Below are 13,224 nucleotides of genomic sequence, written 5' to 3' on the forward strand. Positions count from 1 at the left end.
CCGGGCGCCTGTCGAGCGAACTGAGGACGGTAGGTGTCCGGGGGGGCCGGGCCGAGGGGCTCCAGCCGCACCCGGGCCTCGTGCGGGAACCCGCGGCGTTGGGACCTCCCCAAGGCCAGCGAAGTCCAAGCGCCCGTCTCCGCTCTCCATCCCTCGCAGCCGCCCAAGCGGATTCCCGCCAGGCCGGGAGATGCCCCGGGACCTGGCCAGGCTGCTCCTGGGTCTGCGGCGGGAGAGCAGCCCGAGCCGCCGGCCGGTCAGAACCCTGGACAGCGCCGCCCCCGCCCCCGCCCCCGCCCCCGCCCCCGCCCCCGGGGCTGCCGAGCGACAGGAGGCCGGTCCCGGGGCCCCTCGGGGGCTCTGCGCTGCGCGGCTGCGGGGCCCGCCCTGTCGGATCCCGGGCTGTGGGGCGCTGGCCCCAGTTCGCTCCCGACTCCGGCAAACCCGCTCAAGTCAACTCGGGCCGCGCGCTCAGCGCTCCACGGCCCCGCTCGCCGCTCCCGCCCCGCCGCCCGCCCCAGGCCTTCCCACGCCCCGCCGCGCCCCAGGGTCTCCCGAAGGGACCGGGCGCCCGGCCCCGGGGACACCAACCTCGCGCGGGGCTCGCAGCTCCGGGACCCTCGGCCCCGCCTCGCCCGACGCCCTTCTCCCGAAGCCCCGCGGCCGCTTCCCCTCTGCGGGCAAAACAGCGACTAAACAAGCGGCCAAGCGAGTAGAAACGAAAGCCTCCCGCAAACTTTGAGGACGCGAGCCCCCTTTTTTCTCCGGCCTGTCTCTGACTCTCGGCTCCGAAGGGGGCCACCGTGTACCCGCTACGGCTCCCCCTCCCCCACCAAAAAGGACGTTCGAAACGAAAAGGTTATTTTTCCTGGATTCTTGTGGGGTGAAATGTATTTTTCAATTAACCAAATTCACCGATCTGTCCCGCTTGGACACTCTGATAATTTACAATCTGAAAGTGTACTTTCTTTATCTAAAGACCAAGGTGACTGCTTTTAATTTTCTCTAACCTCTTTACACTTGATGTTCACCAGACTCATAATGTTAATTGGCTTCATATACGGATCATCAGTTTAATGAAGAAATAAATCCTGTGTTGCTTTATGTTTTAACAGTGATTGCTTTAATGAGGAATGTGACGTGTTCCAAAATCAAAGCTGCAGGAGACATTAGAGGGGGCTTCTATTAGGCCAGAAAAGCTTATTTAAAGTTAAAACCACCGGTCATATTTCAACAGATTCTTACACCGCTGGCCCTCCCCACCCCCGTCTGGGTTGCTTTCCAGCCTCTGGAAGAAGACGAGTCTGTGGTTGGTCCTCCACGCTCCTTCTTCTCCGTATTTAATTCACAGCAGCCGCAGAGTCTCCCTTCCCGCTCTGAGTCATTTGCTGGTTACTGAACAGGCATGCTACTTTACCTTCTGTCCAGCAGCACACAGAGAAGCCAGAATAGGGTGGATTTGTCAACTTTCAAGGTTGTTCACTTTTTAAAAAATAGAACAAAGTGGGAAGAGAGAGTCACACACCCCCTAAGATATGTGTGCAGATGTGGCTTCTCTTCCCAGCGCATTTCTACCACTGAAAATTCAAGCCTCCACTCCTGAAGGCAGACAGCTCCTGTTTAGGCCGAGTGGGCTGCCACTGACCCACTGGCCCCTGAAAATGTCTGCAGGGGATGTGCTAGGCTCCCGCCTGGGTGATGGAAGCTTCACATCTCTACATCAATTAATAGCAAAGTAAATCTGCTTTCTCTAATGGGTGTTTGATTTTTCTAATTTTAAGCTTGTTCTGCGAAGGGAAAAATTGTCTTTTCAAAAACACTGAGAGCAGCAATAAAATGCTGTAAATTAGAGCTTCTCTACCTGAAAGCCCTAAATTGTCTTTCAGTTGAATTATGAGTTTTTTAAATTGACTCCTGAAAAGAATCCCAAATCCCTAGCAAATGCAGAGATTTGAGACTCCAGGCTGATGTGTCAACCATCACACATGGTATTCATTTCTTACTGTCTGCTCTGTTTTGGGGAAACTAGAGAAACATTTCAAAATACCACTGTCAACATGTTTTGAGCCCAGATACACGAACATATATTGTTGGATTTGACAACTCAGTTACGCTCAGATTTTCCCCAACCTTCCTTTTAAAACTTTGTTTAGCAGAAACAATTTCGGTAAGCATGGTTTAAAACCATAACAATATCTCCATTTTCAGGGAAGAAAAAAACTACACTGAATTCCCAATTATGTGTTTTTGGAAGGAGCTGGGTGATTTGTACTGTTGTTCTGTCATCACATTTTTTAAAGCCTCCCTGATGTAACCCCCAGCGGGCACACAGCGCTCCCAAAGCGGAAGGTGAAGCATCCACTTGCTCAGTATGGACACCACATACTCTCTACTTGTGAGCTAATCTATTGCCATTTTGTAGTTTTGGAAATTGCCAAGAAAACTTGAGTTCTCTAAACATGATATGATGTGTGGGGGAAAAATAAAACCCAGCAGCTAATTGAAACTCCAGATGAACAGAGAGCTACAAACAGAAAAATATATAGATACAACGAGGGATAGATACGCATTTTATTATCTTGGAAATTTCCTATCATTCATTAGTTTTACTATCTTGTAAAAGTAATAGCAGCCACTAAAATGCAAGCCAACTTCCAATAACTTCATCTGAGATGGCCATAGGACCAAGTGTATTCCCATGTGGCACCCAGGGAGTCTTGCAGCTCAGTTCAAAGCTGCCTAATCCTCCCAGAGTAACAAAGCATTGCATCTGGCCGCCTGCAGAGTCTATGTATACTAGCTTCATAAAATAGGGCGCACCTGAGAAAGCCACCGGTTCTCTCCGGAACTCTGTGACTTCCTCTGAGAAGGAGGATGAAAGTGCCTATAACAAGTGCTGCTGAGGAGATTAAAAACACTGCTAGAAGATGTTCAGGACAGTAAAACTCTCCTGAATGATACTACAGCGGTGGGTATGTGCCATTATACTTTTGTCAAAACCCATAGAATGGACAACACCAACAGTGCAACCTAATACAAACTGTGCGCTCTGGGCAATTATGTTGTGTCAACGTGCAACTCTGGCTAGGAGTGTTGATAACGGTGAGGCAAGGAGTAGATGGGAATTCTCTGTACTTTCTGCTCAATTTTGCTGCATATTGAAAACTGCTCAAAAAAATAAAGTCTATTTTTTAAACCAAAGGGGGAAAATGCTGAAAGCCATGCCCAGCACATAGCGATCACTCGGTAAATACCAGCTATGATGGTTCTACCCTCATTACTATTACTGGCCTGCCACCAACAGCCCACTAGGGGACACATGCCTGGGGAGATCTTACCTGGTGCAGCTTTGAGTACTCATAGATGGCACAAGCCTTTTCTTGTCTCCAAGACGAGCCCACCTTGGACCAAAGCAGCACCACCCTGGGGAAAGCATCTCTGTGGCTCCTCATCCTACCTATCTGCCAGTCTGCCATACTTGCTTCCTTATATTTTTTCCTCCTTCATGCTTCATTGTCAGGTTTGTTGAGCTGCACTCAGTACACAGCTATGTGACTAGAAAACCTTTAAACTGGATCAAAGGTATTTTATTTGGCTAACAAATTTTTTTTGGAAATTCAAATGGATTCCCCTTAGACTGAGCATGTCAATCCTGCTTAGCCACAAGCACCACTATTCCACATTACTTTCCTCCATGTCACTTTTTGCATTTGTGTGACCAGCCTGGTTCCTGCAGGCATCTGACTTTCCTTCCTGACATAGATTCTATCATAATTTTCAGATTAATAACGACTTCTTGTCAAGTGTTAGGATGAGAGGGGAGACAAAGTGCATAACCTCTGGAGTTCCTGGATTTAATTCAGTCCAATTCAATAAACATATATCTAGTATTTACTCTGTGCTAGGTACAGAGGACACAGACCTAAGCTTTTGGCCTTGAGGGCAACCCCTAGAGTTTCTGGCTAGGAAAGGAGATGAGATGGCAGGGAGAAAGGAAACTGGCACTACCTGGTACCATACAAAAATCCACTGGATTCACTGGGCCTTCTCTCCACTGTCCTAGAGAGCACTCTGGAGGGGCAGCTCTCAGAATACAGCCTACCTTCAACTGGGGGAGGGATCCCCACATTCGTGTATCCTCATGAAGCTTTAGATGGAGAATTATCCTTCCCCAGAGCCCACAGTCTCCCCGTCTGTCCGCAGGGTTCTAGGGGTCTTGACAGGGCTCAGCATCAGCCTTCAGCCCCCTTCTTCCTAGTTCCAGCTACAGTAGAACATTGGAGGAGTAGCTCACACATCAGTCTGGGATACGTCCTATAGGTGCACCAACAGTTTCAATTTCTAAGATCCCAACATGCATGACTACTCTGATGGATCCACTGGAGTCACCGGCTTGGAGCAAAATCATTTAATAAACATTTAGTTGTAAGCTTAGCTGACTATTATTAAAAATGGAATAATGAATTGTGAATAAGAAAATGAAACCAATCCAAGAAAATCTCGAATAAGATACAGCCAAAAATAGAAGAAAGATTGTAGTCTCCAAGCCTGCATTATCTCACCAATAAACCTAGGAAAAATAACCATCAAGGTCAGCTCTTTGGTGCAAAACAATTCTCCAGAAGAATGAAATAACAGAGCTGTAGAATGTGGAGACTGGGAGCAGAGAGAGAACAACGTGCAGTTAGCAGTTAGCAACCAGGAGAAGCATGACTGGAGTCCAAACCTCCCAGCCCAAGCCCAACGTTGTTTGCTACACTCTTTTTAATAAGACATGCTTCTCTTGAAACAAAAAATACAGTCAATTGCCCATGCTAAGTGCTCAATAAATGTGCAGAATTTAATTGAAATGACTGTTGAAGAAATGAAATAAGTTTGCTACATGAATGATTAGTAAACATAATGAATGCCTTCCAATTTCTAATAGACTTGAATTATGTAAACACCTCCAGTGGGAGGGGAGTGACTTTTCGATCAGGTGGACTGGTAGTCAAATTTGGCTTCTCCCTAAACCCCTCCTTTCCTTGTCTACAAAGTGGGATTGACAATGCCTGCCCTGTGGTCATCTGTCCCAGCCATCAGTAGCTCCACCCCCTGTTCCCCCTCCCCTCCCCCCCCACACAAAGTCCGCATTTGACAAGTGTGACTTCTCTGTGATAGCTTTGCAAACCTGGATTTGTTGTCAGACCCACCCTCTTCCCTTCGACCAGCCCACTCCCGTCCACGATTAGAACCCACCCGTCCTGGGCGCTGTCCCCAACATGCCCGCCCCATTGTTCTACGTGAACTGTCTGGTTCTCTCTTTGTGAGTTGGTTTGCCATCACCTTGCCTAGCATGACCAGGCCACCTATGTACACACATGTACATTTCTCTGCACACGCCAGTAGGGCACTCACTGCCTCCTCTTTCTCTTGCTGGCCTCAGCTTCATCCAGCAGCAGACTCTCAGAGTATATTTAAATCCCAACATAAATATTTATTGAGCGAAATTGACTGATGTCTGAGCAAGGCCAGTACTGGCAGTGCCCTCTCAGCTTCGGTGCCCTGTAGCCTACAGCACCCCACAGGCCAGCCAGGTCAGGGGCTAAGCTCAGCACCACATACTGAGCCACACTAGAAGCCTTCACTGTTCACCTGTCTATTCATTACTTTTTTAAAAATTTAAATTCAATTAGCCAACATATAGTACATCATTAGTTTCAGATGTAGAGTTCAATAATTCATCAGTTGCACATAATACCCGGTGCTCATCACATCATGTGCCCTCCTTAATGCCCCTCACCTAGTTGTCCCATCCCCCACCCACCTTCATTCATTTCTTTGTTCATCCCACAGATAACTATGGAGTACCAGTTTTGGGCCAAGTAACCTTCAGGGAATGTACCTGTAAACAAAATTTCAGAGACTCAGGAGATTAGTGTGTCAGGAAAGCCTCTCCTAACCATTGTAGCAGAGTTTGCCAAAGCCAGGTCTCCAGGCTTTGCACCCCTGGAGAGGACTACCCTCACAGCCCCCCAGCAGCTTGGCCCAGGAAGTCCTGGCCAGAAGGAATGAGCTTGGGGAGCTGCAGGAGGGCAGCTGAAGCAAGGGATGGACAAGACCTCACCTTTGCTGGGAAGGTAGAAGTCCCCAGCACAGCCCCCCAGATGTCCATCCTATAGCCCAAACATTCTGTTCTCCTTCACATTCCTTCAACAGATGCTCGCTGAAAATCATGTTTCTGCCAGCCTTATGCTAGAGGCAAAAGAAAAGAGATGTCTTTTCTTTCACTGTTCTTTTTTTTTTAAGATTTTATTTATTCACGACAGACACACACACACACAGAGAGAGAGAGAGAGAGAGGCAGAGACACAGGCAGAGGGAGAAGCAGGCTCCATGCAGGGAGCCCGACATGGGACTCAATCCCGGGTCTCCAGGATCACACCCCAGGCTGAAGGCGGCGCTAAACCGCTGGGCCACCAGGGCTGCCCTCTTTCACTGTTCTTAAAACCTTTATTGTGTGTGTGTTTTGTTGTTTTGTTTTGTATTTGCTAATATTGTCTCTCCAAGGTGATTCCATGAAGGTAGAGAAGAGGTCAGCCTGGGCTCATCATGATATGCTCAGCACTTAGCCCAATGCCTCGTACCTAGTAGACATGCAGTAGAGATCTGTTGGGTGCATAAGTGAATAAGGCAAGATCTGTGGGCTCAAGTCTAGAGGGCATAGACATGAACAGTCATTTGGCAATCAATGCCTCTCCCTGCAGTGCAGTCTTATGTCCTTCGATGCTCTCTGGGACAAGTTGGGACATAAATAAGTACATGAATCAAGAGCCAATCAATCATCTCATCTCTCTTGTATCTCTTACCAAATGATGCTGCAAACCTCTCAGCAGTCACAGCGGTCACCTCCAAGATGGTCATAGGTGACTAATAGTTTGCAGAGCAGGATGGACACACAGTCCAGTCTTGCAAGAAAAGCTACAGCTCTATGAGAGCACTGTCTGAGGCTGCTTTGCCAAGCTTCACTCACACCATTCCAGAGCCTTCTGTCTCCCCACTGTACATTCTGAAGTAGTATAAGAGATATGGCATTCCAGATACAAAATCCCTGTTGCTGCTTTCCAGATCTTGAGTCATCTGATCTTTTTGAACATCAATCTCTCCATTGATAAGAGAAGAGAAATGATTCCCATCTCAGAAGTCGTTTATGGGGACGCCTGGGTGGCTCAGTGATTGAGCCCCTCCCTTCAGCCCAGGGCATGATCCTGGGATTGAGTCCCACCCACATCAGGCTACCACATGGAGCCTGCTTCTCCCTCTGCCTATGTCTCTGCCTCTCTGTGTGTGTGTGTGTGTGTCTCTGTGTCTCTCATGAATAAATAAATAAAATCTTAAAAAGAAGTCTTTTATGAAGCAGTAAAATGCTCTGTGGATATGGTGGTAGCAGCACAGGTGGTCTCCTTTACATAATAAAGCTAAAGCGGGGGGGGGGGGGGGGGGGGAGGGCAGGAGAATGAGTCACAGCCTTGCCCTCCTGCTCCTCTGTCAAAATCCCAGCATGTTTTTGCCATTTTCTGGTATGCCCATTCCCTCCATCGCCTCCCTTCCCCCCTCCCACTCCCTTTCCTCCCCTCCCCATCCCCACAAATCCTGCCTCCACCTGGCTAAGCCTATGCTAAACTCCGCCCTGTCCAAGGGTGGCCTACCTCCTTCCCTCTCTGCTGCAGAGTGGTTAGGTAGGGGAGATGAGGGTGGGAGGATGGGTTTAGGAGAGGGGAACCCTCATTTCTTACTTGATGCAGTTTGTTCACCAGGCTATCACTATAAGAGTTTTTCTGTTTGACCAGAATTGATATTGGCTTTATTTTACATTATTTAAAATATGAAAACAACTCTACAGAACCCAACTGGCCAAGGTCCAGCCCCTGCCCCTTTGTAGCATCTCGCCCCTTCACACAATGGTGATTTCTGTCTGACTTCGGAAGGCATCTGATTCTACAGCCCCTGGATAGATTTTTAAAAATAGCGGGCTTATGGCTGACTTGCCTTTTATTGTGCTCTTCAGAAAAAGTTGTCTAAAGGAAAAATCAATCGATCAATAAATTAAATGTTAAAATGTTTTTTTAAATAGCACATAAGACAATAAACTAAAACCATCAATAATCTCACAACCTAAAGATAACCATTATTAACATGTTATATGGTTTACGATATTTTACATGAATTTCTTGCATGCATACTTTTTAAGGGAAAAAATGGGATCATACCATTACCGGTTTTTTAGTTTCTTATTCACTTAGCAAGAGATTGTGAATATCTTAGCACGTCATTGAATGTTTCACAATATTCTTAGAGGTTCTAAACATAGTTGGGACATATGTCCAGGTACTATACTGGAGACCTCAAATAGTGGCTGAAACAAGACAGTTTATTTCCCTTTTATGTGGACATCCAGTCTGGTATGGTGGCTGGGCTCCAGGAGGTGGTAAGGTTTCCCTTAATGTGCCTTTTCCACCATACCTTGAGTGCAGCTCTTGTCTGGATGGCCCAGGAGGACCCCTCCCCATATCTGCAGTGCAGCCACCAGGGAGAATAAGTAACACATCCTTCGTGGGAGGGCCAGGGACTGCAGGCTGTGCCTGTTACCTCTGCTCTCACCCCATGAGCCAGAACTATGGCCACACCTGGCTGATTGGAGACTTAGAAACAGTTTTTATTTTGACATCCATGTGCCAGATAAATACTGTAGGCTCTATCATTATGGGGAATAGATATTGGGGAACAACTGTCAACGTATTGCCACTATCTTATTTGGGGGACTATTGTGGGATATCCACACCTATTGTCATTTTCTCAAGATAAATTTTCAGGAGACAAACTGTTTTGATCAAAGAATAGGGATATTTATGTTTCATAAGCATCATTCAAACTTCTTCCCATTTCTGCGAAAGGTCAAAATTACTTAAATATTTTTCTTTGTGGCTTCCCTTTTGCCTTGAGCACCCTTCAGGTCTCCATTGTTTAAAAGGGGACCAGCCTGCATGGGTGGTAAACATCAGTGAGCACAGCCCCCAACTGAAAACTACATCCATTCACTCCCTTTAATCAGAGGTAGCAAAGTTGGAGCCAGGCCAGGTCTCAGGGACAGTCTGGAATGTCAGATACTCCTGGTGAGAAGTCCCGGCCCAGGGGATGGAAATTTGGGTGGAGCCCCTGATCCCCTGGACAGGCTGTTAGGTGAAGAGCGTGGTTGGGGACAGAGGTGCCAATCAGGAAACCCTAGGCAAAAGGACAGTGGGATGTGGGCTAGAATACTGTGCAGGCAAACTGTACAGGGCGTAGCTCCTTCCTCTTCAGCAGGAAATACCACTGAATCAGCTTCCTGGCCCATTGGCGATGAGCCCCTCCCGAAGCCTCTCAGCCCCAGCCTGACCGGCGGTCTTCCTGCTCTTGTCTTTGCCCTTCTCTCTGTCTGAGAAGGCTTCAGGCCCTGACCCGCACTTCATCCACCCTCAGCTCAAAGTCATCTCTTCAAGAGCAGATTTCCAGGGCCACCACAACCTTATTCTCCCCAACTCTCTGCCCATCCCCTGTTTTAACTTCCTTTTTTAGCCATCAATACCTTCTCACAAATTTTAATGGTATGTGCTTAGCGTCTCCCTGCTAGCATGCAAACCTAATACGCGTCCGGTGTCTAGAACGGTACCTGTCACACAGCATTTTGCTGACTGAGGAGCCCCAGCTCATTCCCAGCCTGGACCAGCTTCCAACAGTTCCTCGTCCCCTGGAGTACCCCCAGGCAGGACACTCCACCACCAGAAGAGTTTGTTGCCCCTGAGAAACGCACCTTCTTGCTACAAAGACAACTTCTCCTTAATTATCCTGCTAATTATAAGCCCTGTAGTCCCAGCTCTGCACCGCCACCACTGCAAAACTCATATCCTTATGAAATCCAGGATAAACAAATCCAATATATTTTGTTTTAATTATTGCTGTTTAATGGGCCATAATCAAACTATGGTGAGGGTGCACAAAAAGAGATCATTTAGAGAAGGCGCCGGTGCAGAGCTGCTGGTGAGTGAGGTCCTTGCTGTTCAGATTTCATTTACTGTAATCCCGGCTGCCTCCTGGTGCCCAGAAACCCATCACTTATTCATCCCTCTTTGCTTCTGGCTCTGAGCCCACCACTCCAGCAGGATGTCCGCCCTCATGGAGAGCAATCAGAAACCCAGGGACCACAGGGATAGTGGAAGTTCCCCATGGCCCAGGTGCCTGGATGTGTCCCCCCATATTCACAGAGGCAGTGGGCAACTTTCAAAATAATTTCTGACAGGCTAACAAGCCACACACAAAAGATGTTTTTTTCTATCTTCTCTCTTTCTCCCTCTTTTTCAATGATTTTATGGGGTTAAACAGTTTGCCATACCTATATTGCTTATATTGTATTTTATTTCTTTGGGGTTCTTTTTTTAGGGGGGGTCTTCTCACTCTGTGCTTGTTTTTCTGTTGGAAGTTTCATAATTTCTACTGGAGGATTAATGATTTGTAAGAGCTTAATGCAATTAAGATTTTACTCTTCTGTTTGGCATCCACTTTGCAAATGTTTTTCTTGGTTTAACATGAGAAAGTGGTGTTGTGTTTACTCCCCCAACAATCTCCACCGATCTCTCTGCATTTTGGCCTTGGTGAGGGCAGAGGTTGTCTCTCAACAGCCCACACCACCACACACAATGCATCAAGTCATGGGCAGGCAGCACCCTCACTTCTCAGAGGCCCAAGAAGGGAGACTTCCCTCCTCTCCAGCCCCCAGGAGGACCCCAGTCTAGCTCCCATCACCCCTCCTCCATCCTACACTCCCCCATCTGGCTTTTCCAGCCTTAGGAAGTGGAAACAGTCTATTCTAGTCCCACATTCAGGCTCCTGATTCCATTGAATCTTCGTTTCTGCTTAGGAGGAGATGGGGGGCAGGGGGAATCATGGGAAACAGTGAGAGAATGAAGGGGAAGGGAAATATCCAGACAAAAGACACCGAGGAGCCCTCAATGCACCTTGCATGATGGCTTGTCCTCACTGTGCATACTCATGGAAAGACTCCCGACACTGTGCAGCCAGTCAGCAAATGGAAGAGTGGAGCCCCCTTTCAGCTCTTGCTATCTCACAGGAAAGTGTTTGAGGGTGATATTGTGGGGCAACGAGGCCTTATGTGACCCTGGGCTCTACAGAGCCACACTAGCCCTCAAGCTGGAATCCTGGGAAGAAGGGCAAGGCCCCCTCACACAAGATTTCCAGGGGGCAGCCTGACGCTGGTCCTGAGCACACAAACACTTGGGGGGCACAGAGGCAAGTTGAGGACTTGTTTGGCTCCTAACTATAAATAGGGGATTATTTGAAAACAGTGGGTGTTGTGTGTGCTGCCATCTAACCAATCAATAATCTGGACCAGGCTAGAGGGGCCGAGACATGCCCCCATGTGTCCTGCTGTCTGGGCACCAGTGTGATGCAGTAGCACCAGGCTCAGGAGGTCTGCTAAGGAGTCCATGCCTTTGTGTCCTGCAGATGGCCAGTGCTCCCAAAGACTCCTTCCTGAGCAGCTGTGTTTTCGCTGCAGGATCATGAGGCTTCTGTCTGAGGTGGGGCTCAAGGACACTGGTGGCTGACAGACTCACAGAAGGTGGGATAGGAGGCTAAAACCAGGGCAGCCTGGGTGGCTCAGCGGTTTAGCACTGCCTTCGGCCCAGGGTGTGATCCTGGAGACCCAGGATCAGGTCCCAGGTCGGGCTCCCTGCATGGAAACTGTTTCTCCCTCTGCCCGTGTCTCTGCCTCTCTTTCTCCCTGTGTCTTTCATGAATACATAAGTGAAATCTCAAAAAAAAAAAAAAAAGGAAGCTAAAACCACAGAACTGTGTAGAGACTGAGCTGGGGCAGGGTGAGGCACTGCCAGTAGCCCCCAACCCCATCGTGATGGACTGGTAGGAAAGTAGCCAGGGCTGGACACCTGGCTCTGCAGCTCAGGAGCTACACCCTGTCTCCAGCAGGCCCAGCAGGCAGGACTGCTTGGGGGGTGTGAGGGTGATTGGGAAGTGGGGAGGGACCAAGCCCAGGGGGTCTGAGTACTCCTTCCACAGCACCCACTCCCCTCTCACCTTTGAGAGCTCCTATTCATTCCTCTAGACCCATAGTTTTCAACTGGGATGACTTTACTCCCAGGAGACATTTAGAAACGTCTGGAGATGTTTCTGGTTGTCACAATCTGATGGGGTGAGGAGTTGCCACTGGCATCTAGTGGGAGACCAAAGATACTGTTAAACTTCCTGCAATGCAGAGGACTCCCACACACACAACCAAGAATCACCCATCTGGCCCCAAATGTCAACAGTACTGAAAGTGAGAAACCCTGCTCTAGACCCAGCTTGCTCATCCATCCATCCATTCAGCCAGCACATATCCTTTGATCGAGTGCCAACTGTGTATAGCCTTAATGGCCACTCTGCTGACATGCCTCCCTTACCCCAGAAACACATAGGCCCTGTCTCTTTCTCCTCTCCACCCCATTATGTCCCCCACACCTTCATTAAGTAACAGACATGTCCCGAAAGCCAACTCTGTGCCAGGCTTGGTCCTGCCGAAGAGGGTTCAGTGAAACCTGTTCCTAGATGCTCCCAGCCTGGCTAAGCACCATCTCCTCTGCCACCTTTTATGTGAATAGTGTTTATTTCATCTCCTTCACTACAGTCTCTTTACTTTTTATTTTCTTACTGTGCGTTTACTCTTTGAGAGATGAGGCATTCCCCCACTCTTTCTGGATAAGGATGCTGCTATTCAGAAAACTTGGAGGACTCTTAAAGTCACACAGCCAGCTGGCCAGGGGCAGAGCCGGGTCCAAACATAGGACTTTAACCACATTCTCGGTGTGCAAAGGACCAGAAGCCAACCGCCTTCATCTTTAGGTCCGCAGGACACAGAAATAATCCTTGAATGGGATGTTAAGTTGATGTGGGAACCCCAGAGGTCACTAGAACCTCATCTGTACCAGAAAGGAGCCCACAACAGGTTGTAAACAAGGCCTAGAGATGTCCCTGTAACCCTGCTTCCCCTGCCAAGATACGTATCTCCCCTGGTCAGTGTTCATGCTGCCCAAATCAGAGAGCACATCAGCTTTGTTTTAAAAATAGTTGTTTCTTCTCACTTCTTTTCACTGTAGAAAAGGTAGAAAACATAAGTGAGAAGAAAACAAAAATTGC

This window comes from Canis lupus, chromosome 28 (assembly GCF_011100685.1).
Source record: "Canis lupus familiaris isolate Mischka breed German Shepherd chromosome 28, alternate assembly UU_Cfam_GSD_1.0, whole genome shotgun sequence".
Classification (NCBI taxonomy): Eukaryota; Metazoa; Chordata; class Mammalia; order Carnivora; family Canidae; genus Canis; species Canis lupus.